A 15,280-nucleotide genomic window follows, 5' to 3' on the forward strand; every position below is an offset into this window, starting at 1 on the left:
GTTCACATTCCCCAAGATTAACCCGACCAAACCAGCTGTAGCGACTTCCAATGGTATCCCTACGGAGGGGATACGAATTGGTGCCGAAAGGCCGTGGAGCGATGTGAAGAAGCTTCCCAGCCCATGGCTGCTCGGGCTTAGAAGAAGAAGACTGTGAGCTAGAAGTCCAAGAAAAGAAAGTAATTACACGCTAAAGAAGACACTGAATCTGAATCAGAGGGTTTTGAGGTATTGCCAAGCGGGCATCTGCCATATCAGATCTTTTCTACAGGGGTGCCCTCAAGAGAGGCTCCTAGGACTTTAGCTGTTCCCAAGAGCTTGAGAAGGGGAGATGGAGCGACCACAGTTGTCCAATGGGGAGTAGGCGAGCAACAGGTTGAAGGAGCGCTTACCTCCACGAGGCGAGACTTGTCCGTGCTGGATTAATTAGGGCAATTATCGAAACATTTACAAACGGTGGTTTACACCCTCCTGGAATGCCAAATTGCCACAACATTTGACGGGTTCGTGACTTCTAGACCTGTTGACCTAGTGGCCACTGCACTCCAAATGCAAAGTCAGGTAAATCGACCTGTTCTCTTCTAGAACTCTTACCTACCAATTGAAGCTTTAGTTTTTTAAGAACTTACCAAAAAAAAAAAAAAAAAGAAACTTCCCATTCCTTTCTCATGTAGTCTTTGCTCGCCTTAAAAATGGTGGCTCAATAGAAGATGGATATGGACTCTACCGGCAAACTTTCCAAGCTGAAGGAAGAAAATTCCAAACTAAAGCAAGATCTCGCGACTTTAGATACAAAGGCAAAAGCTACCCAAGTTCAGGCGAATCTATATATGATTGAGAGGAACTTTGCTTTGCGAGCATCAAACTTCAACAAGGTTGAACTTGAGAAGAAGAATGATGAAAATAAAGAGTTCCAATGAATAATAGCAAGGCTCACTAAGGAGTTGATCCAGAGAGAAAACGAGTTGTAAACAAGCTTAGAGCATGAAAAAGCAGCAGAAAAGACTTGAGTTGAGTAACAGGAAACTGAGAAAAGTAAAATAAAACATTGCAGATGAATCTTGAGCTAGCTTGAGCTCGAGAGGAAGGCTGCTCACTGGGCAATACAAGCTATATATAGCTTGCGGTCGAGAAATCTGGAAATGGATATCTCCGACCTCCGTGATGATTACTAAGCGATTCTTGTCTCTATGCTCGAGGCTGAAGAGGCTGAATAGCGAGAAGAACAAGAACCTCCCTCAGAGGATGATCAGCCAGAAACAGATCATGCAATCGATTCGGAGGTTGTCGATCAACCAAACGACCAAGAGGTCGCACCCAAGAGGCCCGGAAATGAAGACCAATGATCGCTCTCTTTTCTACTAGAATGGAGTCTTTTTATCTCTTGCCAATGTAGCTCCTTGTCACTTTTGTATACATTTATTGAATATACAAAAAGGAATTTTTAATCATTTGTGATAGCACTTTTATAACTCAAGCAATTCACAAGACAAATATAACATATCTGATCATTGAACTTGTGAAATGTTATAAAGAACAAGATCATTAAAAACTTGAGACTACGACATAAGTATTTCTTTTGAGGAGAATTGGAACAATCTTATTCATGATATTTACAACAATAAACTTTATAAGTAAAAAATGATCAAGCTATAAGCGAGTTCGGAATTACTGATAATAAGGGCGACGATGCTCAGCATTCCAAGCTCGCGGCACTTCAGAACGATTAAGCCTTTTGAGGTGATACGTTCTAGGTCGTATTACCTTAGTGACATGATATGGATCTTCCTAGTTAGGCCCTAATACCCCCGCACTTGGTTCTCTTGTGCCAAGAAGGACTTTTTTCAAAACCAGGTCGCCAACCCGGAAGTCTCTTCTCTTGACTTTAGAGTCAAAAAATCTTTTTGCCTGTTGTTGGTAGGAAGCTATCCTTAACCGAGCCTTGTCGTAGTGTTCTTTAACTAAGTCCAGACTCACACGTAAGAGTGTCTCATTGTCTGTTTCATTAAAAACTCTCTCCGAAGTAAATTAGTCCCTACTTCCACTAGAACTATTACCTCGCAGCCATATGCTAGCGAGAAGGGTGTTTCTAAAGTAGAGATTCTCGGATTCGTTCTATATGCCCATAGAACTTTTGGGAGATCTTCGACCCAATTTCCTTTGGCTGCACCAAGCTTGGCCTTCAATATGTGCTTAATAGTCTTATTGACAACTTCAACTTGACCATTGGCTTGCAGTTTTGCCACTGAGGCGAATTTCTTATGAATCCCTAACTCTTTGCAAAATTGCTTGAATTCCTCATTGTCGAACTGCTTCCTATTATCTAAGATGGGAATGACTTTTTTGCCGAGAATGACTTTTTTTCAAAACCAGGTTGCCAACCTGGAAGTCTCTTCTCTTGACTTTAGAGTCAAAGAATCTTTTTGCCTACTATTGGTAGAAAGCTATCCTCTATTGGTAGAAAGCTATCCTTAACCGAGCCTTGTCACAATATTCTTTAACTAAGTCTAGACTTGCACGTAAAAGTGTCTCATTGTCTGTTTCACTAAAAAACTCTCTCCAAAGTGAACCAGTCCCTACTTCCACTAGAACCATTGCTTCGCAGTCATATGCTAGCGAGAAGGGTGTTTCTGAAGTAGAGGTTCTCGAAGTCGTTCTATATGCCCATAGAACTTTTGGGAGATCTTCGACCCAATTACACTTGGCTGTGCCAAGCTTGGCCTTCAATGTGTGCTTATTAGTCTTATTGACAGCTTCAACTTGACCATTGGCTTGTGGTCTTGCCACTGAGGCGAATTGCTTATGAATCCCTAGCTCTTCGCAAAACTGCTTGAATTTTTCATTGTTGAACTGCTTCCCATTATCTAAGATGAGTGTATGAGGAATCCCATAGCGGACGTTATATTCTTGAAGACAAAGTCTTTGAGCTTCTTTGTAATGATCATGACCAAAGGCTCTGCTTCGACCCACTTAGTGAAATAATCCACTGCAACCACCTCATACTTCACACCTTATTTACCAGCTGGAGGGGCTCGATATGATTAATTTCCCATATACAGAATGGCCAAAGGCTGGTCATTGTCATTAGCTAGTGGGAAGGAGATCGTGGGATGCTTGCGAACCTTTGGCACTTATTACACTTTTTCACAAAGTTGAAGGCATCTTCGTGAAGCAAGGTCTAATAATATCCCTGACGGATAATTTTATTGGTGAAAGATTGTGCGGCAGTGTGATTACTATACATCCTTTCATGTATCTCTCACATGATATAGTTTGCTTCATCATCGATTACACATCGGAGGAGTGGAGCCCTAAACTCTCGCTTATACAGTTGATCCTTGATAAGTGTCCAATGAGCAGCTTTAGTTCACAGGAGTCTTGCCTCAGTCTTGTTGTTGGGCAAAATCCGATCTTGGAGATATTGAACAATCAATGTCATCCAAGAAATAGATTTGGTTGTAGCTATGACCTGATCAGGCAAGCTGATGCTGGGAACCTCGTTTATCGAACTATAATACTGTCTAGAGCATCATAATCTAGCGATGATGCTATCTTTGTCAAAACATATGCGATAGAGTTACTATCTCTCGGGATTTGCTTGATCGTATAGCATTTGAAGGTCTTAAGCATGATATTAGCTTTCTTCAAATAACTGATCATATTCTTTTCTTTGGCTTGATATTTTTCCCAAAATTTGATTAATAACTAGTTGGGAGTCGCTATTAATATTGATCATATCTGACCTTATTTCTCTTGCTAGTCGTAGACCAGTAAATACCGCCTCATACTTAGCTTCATTATTCGTAGCTTTGAACCTAAACCTGAGGACTCTATAAATACGAGTCCCTTTGGGACTAATGATTAGAAGGCCAGCTCTGACTCTTCTTCTGTTCAAAGACCTATCAACATAGAGACTGCAAGTTGACAAGTTTTGAACAGTTTCCTGGACAACTTCGCTGGCTGGCTGTTTGGATTCCTCATTTGGCTGATGTGAGAACTCCAAAATAAAATTAGCAATAGACTGCCCTTTGATTGCTATTTTTTGTCTGTAATATAGATCGAATTAACTTAGTTCCATAGCCTACTTAAACAACTTACCCGAAGCCTCCGACTTTTGAAGAACTTGTCTCAGTGGGTAACTAGTTAATACATGAATGGTGTGAGCATGGAAATAAGAACATAGCTTCTTGGAAGCGATCAGTAGGGCAAAAACTAATCATTCCATCTTTGGATATCGTGTCTCGGTGTCCAGTAGTCGCTTGCTCGTATAATATACTGTCCACTGAATTCTACCTTATTCCTGGATAAGAGTTGCACTGATTGCATTCTGCGAGTCAGACAAGTAGAAAAATAAAATTTCCTTAGGAAGTGGCTTGAATAGAAGAGGTGGCTTTCTAAGATGCTCTTTTATACTCTGGAAGGCTTGCTCACATTCTGAAGTCCTTAAACCTTTTGTTGACCCTAAGTATATTAAAGAACGACAAACAACGATTTGTCGCTCTTGATATGAAGCGACTGAGAGCTGCTACCCTCTCATTTAAGCTCTGAACATGCTTTCGGTTGGCGGGACTCTTTATATTTAAGAGAGTTTGGATCTTTTTAGGGTTGACTTCAATTCTCTGATGGTTAACCATATACCCTAGGAACTTCCTTGAGGATACCCCGAATGAACACTTAAGAGGATTAAGTTTCATTCTATATCTCTAGAGTATGCCGAACATCTCTATGAGATTGGCTATGTGATCTGAAGCGACATGCGACTTAACCAGCATGTCATCGACATAGACTTCCATTAACTTCCTGATCTGCTCGAAAAACATACAGTTAACTAAACGCTGATAGGTTGCCCTAATGTTTTTTAAACCAAAGGGCATGACTTTATAACAGTACATAAGTTTGCCATTTGCCGTTGGGTTTCTTCACCAAAACAGGATTGGTGACCCAACTTGGGTAATGAGACTCTCGAATGAACCCGATTGAGAGAAGCTTATCCACCTTAACCTTAAGAGCAGCATAAGGCTCTAGGTCTAGGGTTCTCCTTTTCTGACGAACTGGCCTAATCTTACTGTTGATGTTAAGTGCATGACAAACTATATTCGGGCTGATTCTGACCATGTCAGCATGAGTCCATGCAAAAACATCAATATTTTGTCTAAGGAAGCTCGTCAGATCTGCAGCAAGCTAAAGGCTGAGATTACTTTCGATTCTTAATACACGGGTCGGCTCACTCTGGTCCACCGGTACCTTAGGTAGAGTCACAACAGGCCCACTATGGAAATACTCCTCTTGAACTCGAGGATCCAAACTATCTTCCACTAGACCTGATTGTGGTTTGATCTTGCCAATCGCCATAGCCTACAAGGGAATGCCGATTGGCTTCCTTTTTTCTTTTGTATGCCATCTGCACTGCTCTTACATAATAGTCGCGAGATTCACTTTGAGACCCACCTTAACTTCAGCGCACCCTATTGGTGTTGAAAATGTCATCTTTAGATGATAGATGAAGGTGACAGCTTTGAAGTTTTGAAGTAAATTTTGTCCCAATAAGCCATTGAAAGTGGATTGATAACCTATTACCAAAAACTCGGTCGTCTTAGTCATTTCATAGGTCTCACCTAAAGTGACAAGAAGTGGAATTGTTCCCTTAAGAATCTGATGATCCCCTATAAAACCATAGAGGAAGATAGTGGCAGGCTTTAGATCTGCCTCGTCCAATTGTATTTCCTAGAATGCTTGCTGAAATAGGATATTCACAATACTACCATTATCCACCAACATCTTGTGGACTTCACACCGACCTATTTTAGGCATGATAATGAGTGCATCCTCATGGGGGTGATGCAATCGTACTGTGTCTTTTTCTGAAAAGGTAATCTCCTTCTCTTTACGCACTTTTGTAGGTCGCGATGCCGTGCTCATCACACTCATGGGGTCATGACGAGCTTCTTGAACATACTTATTTGGAGCACTTCGAGAATTCCCCGCAAGGTGCAGCCCTCCAAATATTGTTTCGATTAGATGGAGGCCCTTGCGACCATGGCGCTTCTTTCCCTGGTCCCCTTGATCCTTCTCCCGAGTGGGAGTTGGACCATCAACATACTCTTTCAAGTGCCCTTTTTTAATGAGCCCCTCAATCGCTAACTTAAGAGCCTAGCGTTCATTAGTATGGTGCCTATTATCCCAATGATAACGGAAATATTTCTTACTGTTCCTTGCTTAAAGGGGGATTATTCATGGGCATCGGCTCTCCGAGCAGATTAGCTTATTTTGATTTATCCATAATAGTTGATATCGATGCATTCAACAGAGTATACTGATTCTTGTCGCAATCGCGACGAGGAACCTGGGCATAAGATTTTCTAGGCTCAAACCGCTATTTCTTTCTTTTTCTCTGATCGTCATTAGCCCATTTGCGATCAGGCTTTCTACTACCTCCCAACGGTTTTCTTCCCTCCGACTAGGAGCGCTAGTTGAAGGACTGAGGTCATGGCGATTCAAGGTAGCCACTAAATTTTCAATCTTGAGATACTTCTTAGTAAGGTTGTACAAACGGGTGAGGGAAATATCATCCTCAGATTGCAGCTTGTTCCACAAGTTGGTTTGCGGGCGAACTCCCGTAATAATAAGAGTCTGAATTGACTCTTCAAATGTATTAGCCACTTTATGTAGCTCTCTGTGAAACTTGTCAATATAAGATTGGAGGGACTCATTCCTCTCCTGTTGTATGTTGCTCAGATAGCTCAACGGCATTGAGAACTTCCTGTTAGCCTGGAAGTGTCTAAAAAATAACGAACTCTTCTACTGCCACAAATTAATAAATCCTAGTGGAAGCAATTTAAACCAGCGCTTGGCGTGGATAGTCAGAGTCACTGCTAAGTAGCGACATTTAGTCAAGTTAAAGTTTGGTGAAGCTCCATGAGGTCGCTAAACTCATAGAGATAATCATGAGGATCAAAATTCCCATTAAATGCTCGCATGTCGAGCATCTTGAATCTTGACGGGAGAGGAGCAATCAATACTGTTGGAGAAAAGGGAGACACTTCAATGACCTGCCCTCGCTTATTCTGTTGAGCTCTAATTTGATCCAAAGCTTGTTGTAACTCCTCAATCCGAGGAAGCAGAGCTACCTAAGGATCACTTTCCGCAATGTGGGTTCGACCCTCACAATTATGGATGAGGAAAGACCGCAGGTCGGACTCTTCCTCACCTTGGCTGGATCCTCTGGCATACCTTGACACATGCTGGCCGGAGCCATGTGAAAGCATGGAATGGCCAGGGGAGCTATCTCGACCTCCATGGTGGTCATAACCGACCCACAGATGGTAGGCATTTCCCTCGCAGTGATGGTCGGAACCATCACGCCGGCGATAATAGGAATCTCCCTACCTTGCACTCTTATGGGGGTGCCCATGCGATGTGGCATAGGACGACTCATGATGGGACATACCGCCAATTCGCAAAGCCACAGGTATTCTACTTGCTTCACGACCAGTATTCACTGGTCTTTTAGAGCCCTTTGGCCTATTATCGGTTGTCTATTTCCCCTTATCTTTATGCGATGAATGCATGCGACATAGGCTTAAGCCCGCTTTTGCGCTTTAGCATGACCTACAAGCATCTTCGACAGCTGCACCGCTTTATTAGAATTAGGTGGTACGACCTGATCCAAACCATCTAGCCTTCAGCTGATCGTTTAGAGAGTATTGTTGAACATCTCCATGTAATTCCTCACAGTTGGGTCGAGCTATGAGCTCGAGGAAATATCGGCCACGGTACTCTGCAGAATTGGAGGTACTTTAGGAGAAGCATCATCTTGTGCTTGGGTGATCTCCTCGTTGTTAGTGCTAGCTCACTCGGCTTCAAGACCACGAGCCATTTGTTTGCGAATGGAACTAGTTGATCAGAGATTCCTGATGAAGAGCGGATACTAAATCAAGGCCTTCCTTTTAGTGCTAAATTGTTGATGCTTGATTTTGACACCAACGACTCGCACGTGCAAAATGCTAAGTTGCTCTTAGAAGTTACACGTGAATGATTGTAGATAATCAAATGCAAAGACTGAATAATAAATGAAAGACGATTTTTAAAGTGATTCGGATGCTTAAAGTGAATTCTACATCCACTATTATCTTATATATGAGAAATTACAAGAGGTCACATGTAGCAAACAATGAGTAGAGGTATAATGATTATTATTCAGATAGAATATCAAGTCATTCTCTTTCTCATAGGTTATCTTTGCTCTGACAATATAGATTACAATTAGATTGAGGGTTTTTTGTGTATCAGAATCCCAAAAATGAGAGGGCGAAGTCCTCTATTTATAGTAGAGGAAATCAAGGTAATGATTGCAAATCTGTAAATGAGTAGGTGTCGTGCAAGTCATTCCTTGCCTCCCATTGGCTGATAACTTAGGATATATCCTCAAGTTGCCTGGGGCTTGGACAAGTATGCGGCTCCCATTCACTCATAGACAAAACTCAAATCTGCCAAGTTGGTGATAGTCGTATTCTCTCTGTCTTAGGGTGACGTGGTAGCTCCTGGATGATGCAAAACTTTCCTGAACTCTGATTGGAGCTAGCTGATGTAGGCTTACATTAGCCCTAATTTTTTAGGCATAACACGATATTATAACATTTGGGTTTGTAATATTACTTGTTTAAACTTCTAAGTCTAATTGCACTAACAATAAACCTAAAGGTTTTTCAGAATAAATGTTGAGCTCAGTTAAGTAATAGAATAATTGTGGTGGTCCTCAGTTAATTCAATAATTAAGTTTGTAACTAAATAAACTAATATGCACCGAACTCAAAATCTAGGATTGGAGTATTTGCATTGTGCTTGTAAGCCACCCATAGTCCATAGAGATGTTAAATCCACAAATATTTTGTTGAATGAAAATTTCCAAGCCAAATTATCTGATTTTGGCCTTTCCAGAATATTTCCAATTGAAGGTGGAACTAATGTCTCAACCATAGTTGCTGGAACCCCTAGCTACCTTGACCTTGAGTAAGTACATTGTTATTGGATAAGTGTTAATTGGCATGAAAGAAATTTTTGTTCTTAAATCTTAATTTATTAATTAGCACAAAATGAATTCATGTATGCTTGCTCTGCAGGCATTATATATCAGACAGGTTGATTGAAAAAAGTGATGTGTATAGCTTTAGAGTGGTTCTCTTAGAGTTAATGACATGCAAACTTGTGATTAAGAGATCCCAAGAGAGAACTCACATCAGTTAATAGGTGAGTTTCGTGCTTGCAAAGGAAGATATTAAAAACATAGTTGATCCAAGACTATAAGGTGACTTCAACATTAACTCTGTCCGCAAAGCTATAGAAATAGCAAAGGCTTGTATATCTCCAATTGCCACCAAAAGGCCAACCAAGAATAAAGTAATAATCAAATTGAATGAGTGTTTGGCAATGGAGATAGCTCATAAAAAGTTGGACAATGACATTGAATCAAAAGATTCTATTGAATTGAACAATTCAGATCACCATGTTGAATCATATCTCATAACAAGGTAGCACTGCTTTCTCAATATATGTCTTGCTTTAGTACTGTTTATGTATAGTGTGGCCCGATTAGACCTTCTATTGCAGTTAATGTACAAATCCTTAATTGTATTATAACAGCAAATATACTATGGATCCTATGCAAGTATGTCAAGAAATCATCATTTCATCATCAATGTAAGATTAATTGGAGTCTGTAGTGTTGGAAATTAGAAACTTTAAGCTGATAATTATTGGAAACTAGTCAGAATTAGTTATAACCTTTTGGGAGACTAAATAATCAATCATCTCAGAGTTAAACAACTTCAAATATTCTGCTGAAATCTGAAAATTGAATACTAAGCAGATGGCAAATATGTATTTCACACAATGTTCAGGTCCACTTCACTTCTCAAAGTTTTAGGTTCTGTTTGGTTCATTATTGGGTAGTTTTTAGAATAATCTTTTGAAAAAAGTTAAATTAGGTGAGTATTACAATGTAGAATTTTGACAATTAACATAAATACCCCTATGTTTATTTATTTACTAAACACTCCTATAATAAAATATTCAAAGTTAACAAAAACACCCCCAATCCACTCATAAATACGGACAGTCGGCCACCACCATCGAAGGGTGGCCGGAGTTGCCTTATCGGTGTATGACCGGCTCGATCTTACTGGTTGTGCGCCGATATAACATTTTCTGGCTGAAAATGGCCAAATCTGCAGCTAGATCTGGCCATTGACGGCCAGATCTGGCCGCATTACGGCTGTATCTTGGCCGTTATTGACGATTGTCTACGGCCAAAGATCTGGCCATTGACGGCCAAATCTTTGGCCGTAGATTTGGCCTTTTCTGACGTACTACCAGCCAGATTCAGTCGGTAGTGTGCCATTATACCAGATTCCGGCTAGCTTTCGACAGTGATGGCCGGAATCTGGTAAATTTGCGTTGTTGGGGTGTTTTTGTCAATTTTTTAAAAAAAAATTAGGGGTTGTTTAGTTAAATTAACAAATTTAGAGAGATTAAAGGAAATTGAATAATTTAGAAAACTATTTTGAAATAGGTGAAATAAAGTCAACTTTTTTGGGAAAACTAGATATGTGAACCAAACGGAGCCTGAGCTCTCCTGCTATCACCAACAGTAACATCTCAATTTCCAATCAGCACTCTACTATGGGCCCCGGAGTGAAAATTCATCCAGTTTGTCGCTGGGCCAATGGATGTTATAATTGGGCTAAGTTTATAATCTGGACTAAGGTTATGGATATTGGGCTCAACGGTCATTGCCACGAGAAATGACTTTTAATCCCATCAAAGTGATCTTTATCCCCTATTGTTAAATACACTTTTTTTATATTAAAAAAAAATTTCTATGAATCCTAGTTAATAATGAAAATAGCCCTCCTTAATAAGGTTTAATTAGGGTTTTATTTGCAGTTATTTTCCCCCAATTTCAAATTTAACTAGGGTTTTTAATTAAACCACTTTTCCCCAATTTCAAATTTGATAATTTTTTTTTTTTTTTTTGTTTATACCCATTTTTTTTTCCAATTTCAAATTTGATATTTGTATCCTTACGTAAATGATAAAAAAATGTTTCAATGATTTAGAAAATTTAGATTTAGGATTTATGTAAGGATCAAAGGTTAAAAACTAAAACAAATATATAAAATAAAGACTGGATATAGAAATCATTATGTCATTAAAGTTAAATTTGTCAAAAATAAATACATTTTAAAAGCAGGATATATGGACCAATTTAATAGGGGCTAAAAATTACTTTCTATTGCCACAACTGCCCTCCTGCCATGGGTATTAGGCTTAAGGGTTATTATCACTTCAAATAATGCTTGTGTGAAGCTCAAAAGCTAATAGATGAAAATCATTCAGTTTATAAGTTTATGATTTACATCACTCCATCTGTGCTGTCCCTTGTACTGTTAGTTTTACCTAGTTCGAACCCCATCTTGATATAAACAATTAAGTGATCTATTTTGGGTGCAAGGCATTTGCGTGAAACCCAAATATAAACTTGTGTCTATGTGGACTATATCTAATTGGTTGGATCCAAAATTTCACAAATACCCTTGGAATTTTTCTGCTTTCACTAATAATCCTAGAAACAAAGTTTTATATATATGTTTTTTTTTAATAAAAGTCATAGAGTGATTTAATTGTCATTATCGACTAATGTTACACATATGTAATGTTCTTAACTTTATTTATTTATCTACTATGTTATTTTTTTTAATTTTTTTTCTTAATTTTCTAAGAAAATTTACTTAATTTTATAAGATACAATCATTAATTTGTATTATTGTATTATAATAAATCTAAAAGTTTTAAAAATATAAAAAAAGTAAATAAAAACCTCGTCAATCCTTGGGATGTTCACTTTGGGCATGGCCCTGCAGATGGCCAAAAAAACAGCGTGCGGCGACCACTTTTCACTTTCCTCAGTCTTTATCGGAGGACACTGTGATATTTTAATCACTAAATGAAGATTCAACCCTCCCTCCAATTCTCAACGCTGTCGAATTTTATCTAGTGAAAGATTTCGCACAGTCAGAACCGACCAAGTAGATGGTAAGCTCTTCCGAATTAGAAATATATGCATTTCACTGTCTGTATAAACATTTTTGAATACTTACATATGGAAACATCAGCTGATGCTATCAAGAATATCAAGTCATTGTATAAATAAAAGATTGGCAAGGAGATCCCTGTGCCCCTCAGAATACTTGTGGGATGGCCTTGATTGCAGCTTCAATGGTAGTATCCTCCAAGAATTATTTCTCTGTAAGTTCATGTATTCAAGAACATATTCTATGTGACTTTTTTTATTTATTTTTTTTTGACTCTTTTGTTAATCAAATTAATGGACATCAATTTAGGAATTTATCTTCAAATGGACTGACTGGTGAATACTCCTCACATATCCAACTTACAATGATACAACACCTGTAAGCATAATCTAGTCTCCTTATGCTTCGGTGCTGTCAACATTTTAAAGATGAAGTTAATTTGATGCACTCCAAAAAATTATCTATTCTTATGTAGGGACTTATCAACAATAGTTTGACTGGATCATGCCCGAGTTTCTGTCTCAGCTGCCTTCTTGAAGACCTTGTAAGTTGATATCTTGGGATATTTAAACTGAAATGGCATGTTTCTTGATTTAAAGCAAGAACTAATTCATTCTGGTATGATTTTTGCAGAAACTTAAGTGGAAATATGCTCAGGTTCAGTACCAGTTGAACTTACTGAAAGATCACAAAAGGGTTCCATATCATTAAGGTATTTTGTCCAAAACTCTCATGCCATATCAATAAATTTGTCCATACTGTCACATCCCACCTCGTCGAGTTAACGAACTATAGATTAATGATGTTTTTGGGTGAAAGACATTTGCGTGAAACCCAAATATAAACTTGTATCTATGTCGGTATTAAACTGAAAAATGGACTATATCTAATTGGTTGGATCCAAAATTTGACAAATACCCTTGGAATTTTTTGTTTTTTTTAATAAAAGTCATAGAGTGATTTAATTGTCATTATCGAGTAATGTTACACATAGTAATGTTCTTACTTTATTTATTTATCTGCTATGTTATTTTTGAATTTTTTTTCTTATTTCTAAGCTAAGAATTTACTTAATTTATATATACAATCATTAATTTGTATTATTGTATTATAAAAATCTAAAAGTTTTAAAATATAAAAAGTAAAATAAAACCTGGTCAATCCTTGGGATGTTCACTTTGGGCATGGGCCTGCAATGGCCAAAAAAACAGAGTAAGCCTCCATTTTATTGTTCTGAAACCAGCGGAGATGATCTATTATTAAATGCCATAAAAATTGCAATTATGTATAAGAGCATCGATTCATGTATCTGGGGCCCTAGATTGTTGTTAAAATACCTTTTGATTTTAATTCAGTGTAGACGGAATCCAAATCTTTGTTCTGAAGCTTCTTGCACAGAGAAAGAGATTTTATTTTCCAGTGCTAGCAGCAATTGTTTCAACTTCTGCCCTCTCAACTATAATGGCTATTTTGTGGAGCTTCAAAAGAGAAACAGAGGTACAACACCTTTTTTTTTTTTTTTTTCTTTTCAAAGATAACTAAGGGAATATCATTTCGTGTACTTTTCGTACTGTATCTTGGTTTTCTTTTCTTTAGTTTTTCTAATCAAATCTGAATCCTTAAATGTACTCTTTGCTATGGTAAATCAAATGAAGTAATGAAAAATTTTCAATGCAGAAGACAAGTGGTGGTTATCATTTATTATAGTAGGAGCAGCTCTATTGGTTCCCCTGTTCTGCTACTTATGCTATTCGATATGGAGAACATGCAAGGCAAAAGGTGAAACCAGCTAGCTTGAACAATAAATATGATTATTAATCATCAATTATGGTAATTAGAATGTCTTTCTATGTATCTGATTTAGTGGAGAGCATAAGCAACCAAAGAAGCTATTACATGAGCTTGGGACGACGTTCCACTCTCACAACATGTAGCAACTTAACACACAAGAAAATAATCAGAACATGAAGGATGAACTAATTATTTAACTTTCAAACCATTGCTGCTGCTACAAACATTTCTCACTACAAATGTGCTGGGAAAGGGTGGTTTGGTGCAGTTTATAAGGTAAAACCGTGCTTATGATCTTTATTGATAGAAGTTGCGTAAGAAGCAATTTCATGAGTTTTATTTCAGGGATTTACCTGGTGGGAAAGAAATAGCAGTAAAGGCTCTCAAGAAATTCTAACCAAGGAATAGAAGAGTTTCAGATGAGGCTAAGCTCATTGCAAAACTCCAGCATACTAATCTGTGAGACTTTTAGGATGTTCTCTTCAGGAAGAAGAAAGGATTTTAGTCTATGAGTAAATGCCTAACAAAAGCTTGGACTTCTTCATTTTCGGTACTTTTTCCAAACAAGATTTTTCAACTTGAGTTTCTCACTAAACACTAATCTCCTCATTTTTATTTGTTGTTTTGTGTAGATTCTCACAAAACACTATTAAACTGAGAAACGGTTCGACATAATTGAAGGAATTGCTCAAGGACTATTTATCTACATAAATACTCAAGATTAAGAGTGATTCACAGAGACTTGAAAGCCAGCAACATTTACTAGATGATCAAATGATCCAAAATATCTGATTTTGGTATGGCTAGAATCTTTGGTGTGAATAATCTAAGCAAATACATAGAATTGTTGGGACATAGTAAGTATATGGTAAATTTACAACAAAAAACATCGAGTGTGTTCCTTTTTTTGTAACTAATACTAAGTTTACTTTTTACAGTGGCTAATGCTCCGAGTATGCCATAAATGGTATTGTCTCAATAAAAACAGATGTATATAGCTTTGGAGTTTTAGTATTAGAGATTGTGAGTGGCAAGAAGAACATGGTTGCTATCACACAGAGCATCCACTCAATCTTGTAGGATATGAAGTTCTCCAAAAATTATGTAATTTTCATAAGGTATAATCAACCTCGTCACTTGTGTTTCAGGCATGGCAACTATGGATAAGGTAAAGGCTGACTGAAGATCGAACAATGGATGAATCTTGCTCTTCTGGAAGTACTGAGATGCCTTCATGTGGGTCTCTTGTGCATACAAGACCAGGCAATTGACAAGCCCAAAATGCAGAAGTCATATCCATGCTCACAAATGAAACTATGCTTCCCTGCACCAAAACAACCAGGTTTTATATCAATGATACTACTGAAGAGTCAGAAAATCCTGGAATAGTTAAGATTGTT

General features: G+C 38.1%; 1 long non-coding RNA gene across 1 annotated transcript; it reads left to right on the forward strand.

The window, feature by feature from the left end:
- The first annotated feature begins 13,448 nt into the window (after nt 1-13,448).
- On the forward strand, nt 13,449-14,008 carry LOC116127228. The gene is made up of 3 exons (XR_004127595.1): nt 13,449-13,586; nt 13,767-13,868; nt 13,954-14,008. It is a non-coding gene; the product is annotated as an uncharacterized LOC116127228 (long non-coding RNA).
- The last annotated feature ends 1,272 nt before the right edge of the window (nt 14,009-15,280 follow it).

The sequence above is a fragment of the Pistacia vera genome, unplaced genomic scaffold (assembly GCF_008641045.1).
Source record: "Pistacia vera cultivar Batoury unplaced genomic scaffold, PisVer_v2 Contig190, whole genome shotgun sequence".
In the NCBI taxonomy this organism is placed as follows: domain Eukaryota; kingdom Viridiplantae; phylum Streptophyta; class Magnoliopsida; order Sapindales; family Anacardiaceae; genus Pistacia; species Pistacia vera.